Genomic DNA, 6,000 nt, shown 5'->3' with positions numbered 1-6,000 from the left:
AGTGGAGAAGGTCCTGTAGAGCATCCCCATCCCCATCCCCATCCCCATCCCCATCCCCATCCCCATCCCCATCCCCACCTCCAGCAGCTCTCTACTGATTAATCCCCTCCCACCCTACCATATATGTCATCTAAAGACCCCGCCCACCCGGCCCCACCCCTCTTGCCTCAGCCAATCACCTCCTGGCCTGATGCCACGGGGGCGGAGCCAGCCGCGGGGTGGGCTCTGCACCGTGGCATGGTTTGTGTTGGGTGATAGAGGGACCCTAAAGCTCACCCAGCTCCAACCCCTGGCACGGGCAGGGACCCCTTCCACTGGAGCAGCTTGCTCCGAGCCCCTGTGTCCAACCTGGCCTTGAACACTGCCAGGGATGGGGCAGCCACAGCTTCTCTGGGCACCCTCACAGGGAAGAGCTTCTGCCTAAGAGCTCATCTCAGTCTCCCCTCTGGCAGGTTAAAGCCACTCCCCTTGTCCAAAGCCCCTCTCCCGGTTTCTTGTAGCCCCATTGGGGACTAGAAGGCTGAACCATAGAATCACAGAATACCAGGTTGAATGGACCTCAGGGATCATCTGGTCCAACCTTTCTAGGCAAAGCATGACCTAGACTTGATGTCCCAGCACCCTGTCCAGCTGACTCTTAGTTGCCAACATCAGGGAGCCCACCACTTCCCAAAGGAGATTATTCCAGTGGCTAGTTGTTCTCATTGCAAAAGATTTCCCTCTTGTTCTCAAATGGAATCTCCCCAGGAGTAACTTGTGCCCATCACCCCTTGTCTTTTCTATATGACTCCTTCTAAAAGAGGGAATCTCCTTCTTTGCAGCCACCCTTTAAATACTGGAACACGGTGATAAAGTCTTCCCTGACCCTTCTTTTCTCCAGGCTGAACAGTCCCAGCTGTGTCAGCCTTTCCTCCCGTGCTTCCCAGTCCTTTGATTATCCTTGTGATCCTTCTCTAGACCCTGTCCAGCCCACCTACCTCTTCTTTGTAGAGCAGGGGCCAAATCAGAGCACAGCATTCCAGGTGTGGCCTGACAAGCACTGAGTGGGATAATGACTTCCTTATCTCTGCCGGTGATGCCCTTGTTGATGTTCTCCAGCATCCTGTTGGATTCCTTTGCCACAGCTGCTCACTGTTCACTCCTATGGAGCCTGTGTCCACCAGGACCCCCAGGACCCTTTCCCCAGAGCTGCCCCCCACCAGATCCCAGCCTGTGCTACCCTCCTGGATTGTGTTTACCCAGGTCCAAGACCTTACACTTGTCCTTGTTGAACTTCATAAGGTTGCCAATTATCCCACCCTTGAAGCCAGGACATCCTGCAGGGTGGCTCTCCCTTCCCAAGTGTCTTCCCCACTCGGTTTGGTGTTATCAGCAAACTTACAGGGTACACTTGATCCCATCATCCACATCACTTATAAAGACATTGAGCAGCATTGGGGCCAATATCAATCCCTGGGGAGACCCCATTGGTGGCAGGTCCCCAGTTTGAGAAGGAGCTGTTCCCCACCATCCTTGTGGTGCTGCTGGTCAGCCGGTTCCCCCACCACCACACACCCCACTTGTCCAGACTGTAACACATCCGTTTCTCTAGGAGGAGGCTGTGGAGAACCATATCAAGACCCTGGGCTGCTCTAAAACTTCTCCATGCTGAGCTAGGTTGCGGGAGCATCCTCTATGCCCAGACACACCAGCATCCCTCAGCTCCTCAGGCTGTCCCCAGTGAGCCCTTTCCTGGTGCCCCCAGCAGCACCACCTCCGGGATATGAATTTGGCCCTGGGTTGGAAGGCTGGGACCCATGGGGCTGTTGAGTCAGTGCTGGGGTTGTCGAAGTGGGCTTGGAGCCTGTATGGATGGAGGGGGCAGAGAAGCCCTGGCTCCTAGGTGAGCTGCTGGGGGGCTGCTGTGGGGATCTGGGGTGTCCAGGACCTCGGTGCTGCTGCAGAGGAAGCAGAGCAGCACAAAGCACTGAGTAGCACTGGGTTTGGGGGGCTGGACAAGGGGGTGTCCTGCAGGAGCAGCAGGTCAGGTCTGCACCCTGCAGGCATGAGCCATCACCTCTGGCATGTCAGTGTGTGTGTGTGTGTGTGTATGTCCTGCATTACAGCTGGCCACGCTTACATGCCTGTCCCCATGTTCATGCATGTCTGCACGGCAGGTGCACACATGCTTAGCTACAGGTGTCCACCTGCATGTGTGTCCATCAGCATGTATGTGTGCACATGTGCACATCCATCTCCATGTGTACCTGTATTCGTCCATGTGTGTGCACACATGTACCTGACCCTGTGCACACACATGCCTGTGCCACGCAGGTGTGCACACCCCTGCATGTCTGGGCATATGATTGAGCATCCCTCCCTGTGTACGTGTGTGCATCCATACACATCTCTGTGTACACGTGTGTGCAACCATGCATGTCTGTGCATGTGTCTGTGCATATGTGTCTGTGCACCTCTGCATGTCTGTGCACGTGTGTCTGTGCATGTGTGTGTGCGCATGTGTGCACACCCGTGTGTCTGTGCACGTGTGTGTCTGTGCACCTGTGTGTGTGAACCCCTGCATGTCTGTGCACGTGTGTCTGTGCATGTGTATGCATGTGTGTCTGTGCACCCATGTGTCTGCGCACGTGTGTGTGCGCACCCCTGAATGTCTGTGCTCATGTGTGTCTGTGCATGTGTGTGTATGCATGTGTGTGTGTGCACCTGTGTGTCTGTGCATGTGTGTGTGCGCACCCCTGCATGTCTGTGCGCATGTGTGTGCACTCATGTGTGCACCCCTGCATGTCTGTGCACGTGTGTCTGTGCATGTGTGTGTATGCATGTGTGTCTGTGCACCCATGTGTCTGTGCACGTGTGTGTGTGCACCCCTGCATGTCTGTGCATGTGTGTCTGTGCATGTGTGTGTATGCATGTGTGTGTGCGCACATGTGTGTGTGCACGTGTGTGTGCACCCGTGTGTGTGCACACGTGTGTGTGCGCACCTGTGTGTGTGTGCACGTGTGTGTGCAGACCTGCATGTCTGTGCACACGTGTGTGTGTGCGTGTGTGCACGTGTGTCTGTGCATGTGTGTGTGCACCCCTGCATGTCTGTGCACATGTGTGTCTGTGCATGTGTGTGTGTGCACGTGTCTGTGCATGTGTGTGTATGCATGTGTGTGCACCTGTGTGTCTGTGCACGTGTGTCTGCGCACGTGTGTCTGTGCACGTGTGTGTGCACCCCTGCATGTCTCTGCACGTGTGTGTGTGCACGTGTGTGTGCACCCATGTGTCTGTGCACGTGTGTGTGTGCACGCCTGCATGTCTGTGCACATGTCTGCGCATGTGTGTGTATGCATGTGTGTGTGCGCACCCGTGTGCGTGTGTGCACGTGTGTGTGCACCCCTGCATGTCTGTGCACGTGTGTGTATGCATGTGTGTGTGCGCACGTGTGTGTGTGCACCCGTGTGTGTGTGCATGTGTGTGTGCGCACCCGTGTGTGTGCACCCCTGCATGTCTGTGCCCGTGTGTGTGTGCACACGTGTGTCTGTGCATGTGTGTGTGCACCCCTGCATGTCTGTGCACACGTGTGTCTGTGCACGTGTGTGTGTGCACCTGTGTCTGTGCACGTGTGCGTGCGCGCCCGTGTGTGCGCACCCCTGCATGTCTGTGCACGTGTGTGTGCATGTATGCACGTGTGTGTGTGCACACGTGTGTGTGTGCATGTGTGTGTGCGCACCCGTGTGTGTGCACCCCTGCATGTCTGTGCCCGTGTGTGTGTGCACACGTGTGTCTGTGCATGTGTGTGTGCACCCCTGCATGTCTGTGCACACGTGTGTCTGTGCACGTGTGTGTGTGCACCTGTGTCTGTGCACGTGTGCGTGCGCGCCCGTGTGTGTGCACCCCTGCATGTCTGTGCACGTGTGTGTGCACACGTGTGTCTGTGCATGTGTGTATGCACGTGTGTGTGTGCACACGTGTGTCTGTGCATGTGTGTGTGCACCCCTGCGTGTCTGTGCACACGTGTGTCTGTGCATGTGTGTGTGTGCACCTGCGTCTGTGCACGTGTGCGTGCGCACCCATGTGTGCGCACCCCTGCATGTCTGTGCACGTGTGTGTGCACACGTGTCTGTGCATGTGTGTGTGCACGTGTGTGTGTGCACACGTGTGTCTGTGCATGTGTGTGTGCACGTGTGTCTGTGCACACGTGTGTCTGTGCACGTGTGTGTGTGCACCTGTGTCTGTGCACGTGTGCGTGCGCACCCGTGTGTGCGCACCCCTGCATGTCTGTGCACGTGTGTGTGCATGTATGCACGTGTGTGTGTGTGCACACGTGTGTCTGTGCACGTGTGTGCGCGCACCCCCGCGTGCCTGTGCCCATCCCCGCCCCCCCTCTTTGCGCGCGTCCCCTTTAAGGTGCGGTTCGGGAGCGCGCGGGGGGGGGGAGGGGGTGGTGCTATAAAAGGGCGCGCGCTTTCCCCCCCCCCCCCTTCCACCCTCCCGTCGCGAGGGGGCCGTCGCGCGTGGATGACGTCACGCCATGGCCGCCCTGCGCCGCCGCGAGTAGAGGCCCGGTCCCGTTCCGCGCCGCTGCCGCCGCTTCGCCGCTTCCCCGCTCCGGGCCCGTTCCTTGCGTGTCCGCCCGGCCCGCAGCCCAGCCCCGCCGCTCGCAGCCCCGGCCCGCACAGGTGAGCTGAGCTGCTGCCCGGCAGGCCGCCCTCCGCCGGTTGCGGCCTAGCTCTGGGGCGGGCGGGCCCGAGAGCAGACGGAACCGGGGGGGGGGCAGCGGCAGTAGGGGGGGGCCCGGTGCCGCCGCCTGGGGGAGCGCGGAGGGGGGGAGCAGCCCACGGAGTTGGGGGGGGGCGGGTCCAGCGCGGGGGGGGAGGGGAGCACTCAGTGGCGGGGGTCTCGTCTGGGCGGGGGCACCTGCTGGATGGGGGGTGTTTGGATGGGGAGGGGGAGCGTTGGTTTGGGGGTGCTGTGGAAGGGGGTAACCTCTGCTGGGGGGCAGCTCTGATTGCGCCCCCCCTCCCCGGGCAGGACCCGCTGCAGCCACCCCAGCCTGGGGGCACCGCAGGAGGATCTCAGCCTGGCCCTGTGAGGTAAGGGGGGCAGTGGGGTGAAGGGTTGGGACCACACAGCATCATCGGCACTTCAGAGGGTCTGTTGTGCCCCGCATCACCCTGGTTATGTGCGTCACCCCCGTAGCACTGGTTTGTGTTGCCTGCCTGGTACAGCAGGAGCTGTGGTGTCCTTGCTGTCCGCAGCTGCTGTTGTCTCTGGGAGCACTCTGATGCAGTGCTGCTGCAGGTGGTTTGTATTCCTCCCCCAGGAGTTGTCTCAGTGGGGCTGTCTCTTATCAGAGCTGTCCTGTCAGCCTCCACACTAACAACGTTTTCTTTTGTTGCTGTCAATAGCTCAGCTATTTTCAAACAACTTTTACTGGCGCTGCTTTGGCTGTAGCAGGAGCAGCACCTCCGAGGTGTGAGTTCTCTCTCCTAGCCTTCCTAAGCTTTGCCTAGGTTAAGGAGAAGGGTTGTAGTCTAATCAAGACAACTTATCTGCTGCTCTGAGAGTACAGTTAGCCTGTTGAGCATGATTATCCACAGAACACCAGTATAATCGTACTTTTCTTTCATGGGACTGAGGCACTTTTAATGCAGAATTAGCATTTGCCTGCAGATTGCTGCAGGAAGAGGAGCATCAGTTACACTGTGAAAACAAGCTCCAGCTGCTCATGGCGCTGTTTTCTCTTCATGTTCCCTTCCCAAAGCCTGCCTGGCACACAGCAGTGGTTAACATTCCAAATCGGAGCTCTTCCTTAAAAATCAGCTGCTGGAAATGGCTGTCACCTCTTCAGTTAATACCAAAAGGCATCTCAGTTTTCTGCATCCCTGATGGCCACTAGGTAGCTGAAGTTTGCAATGCATTCTACAAGTCAGTGCTGCCCTAAGGAACTCGGGAAAGTGTGTAGTTCATTAACCTTGCAAACAATAGTAGTTTCATTCAGAGGAAAGGACTGCG

At 57.8% G+C, this 6,000-nt stretch overlaps 1 protein-coding gene across 9 annotated transcripts in view; it reads left to right on the top strand.

Annotated features, from left to right (window-relative positions):
• The first annotated feature begins 4,995 nt into the window (after positions 1–4,995).
• The window catches only part of ZC3H18 (zinc finger CCCH-type containing 18), a 47,175-nt gene continuing 46,170 nt past the window's right edge, over positions 4,996–6,000 (top strand). For 8 of the 9 annotated variants that reach the window (XM_062623694.1, XM_062623692.1, XM_062623691.1 and 5 more), the window contains exon 1: positions 5,017–5,078. The gene's annotated coding sequence lies outside the window, so the exon portion shown is untranslated. Of the gene's footprint in view, positions 5,079–6,000 lie in introns of all 9 variants that reach the window. The other variant, XM_062623685.1, reaches the window with a different exon arrangement.

This window comes from Pezoporus occidentalis, unplaced genomic scaffold, assembly GCF_034315485.1.
Source record: "Pezoporus occidentalis ecotype Australia unplaced genomic scaffold, CSIRO_AGI_Poc_V1 ctg258, whole genome shotgun sequence".
Classification (NCBI taxonomy): domain Eukaryota; kingdom Metazoa; phylum Chordata; class Aves; order Psittaciformes; family Psittacidae; genus Pezoporus; species Pezoporus occidentalis.
The sequence above is the reverse complement of the archived record's forward strand: the minus strand, read 5'-3'. Positions and strand labels throughout refer to the sequence as shown.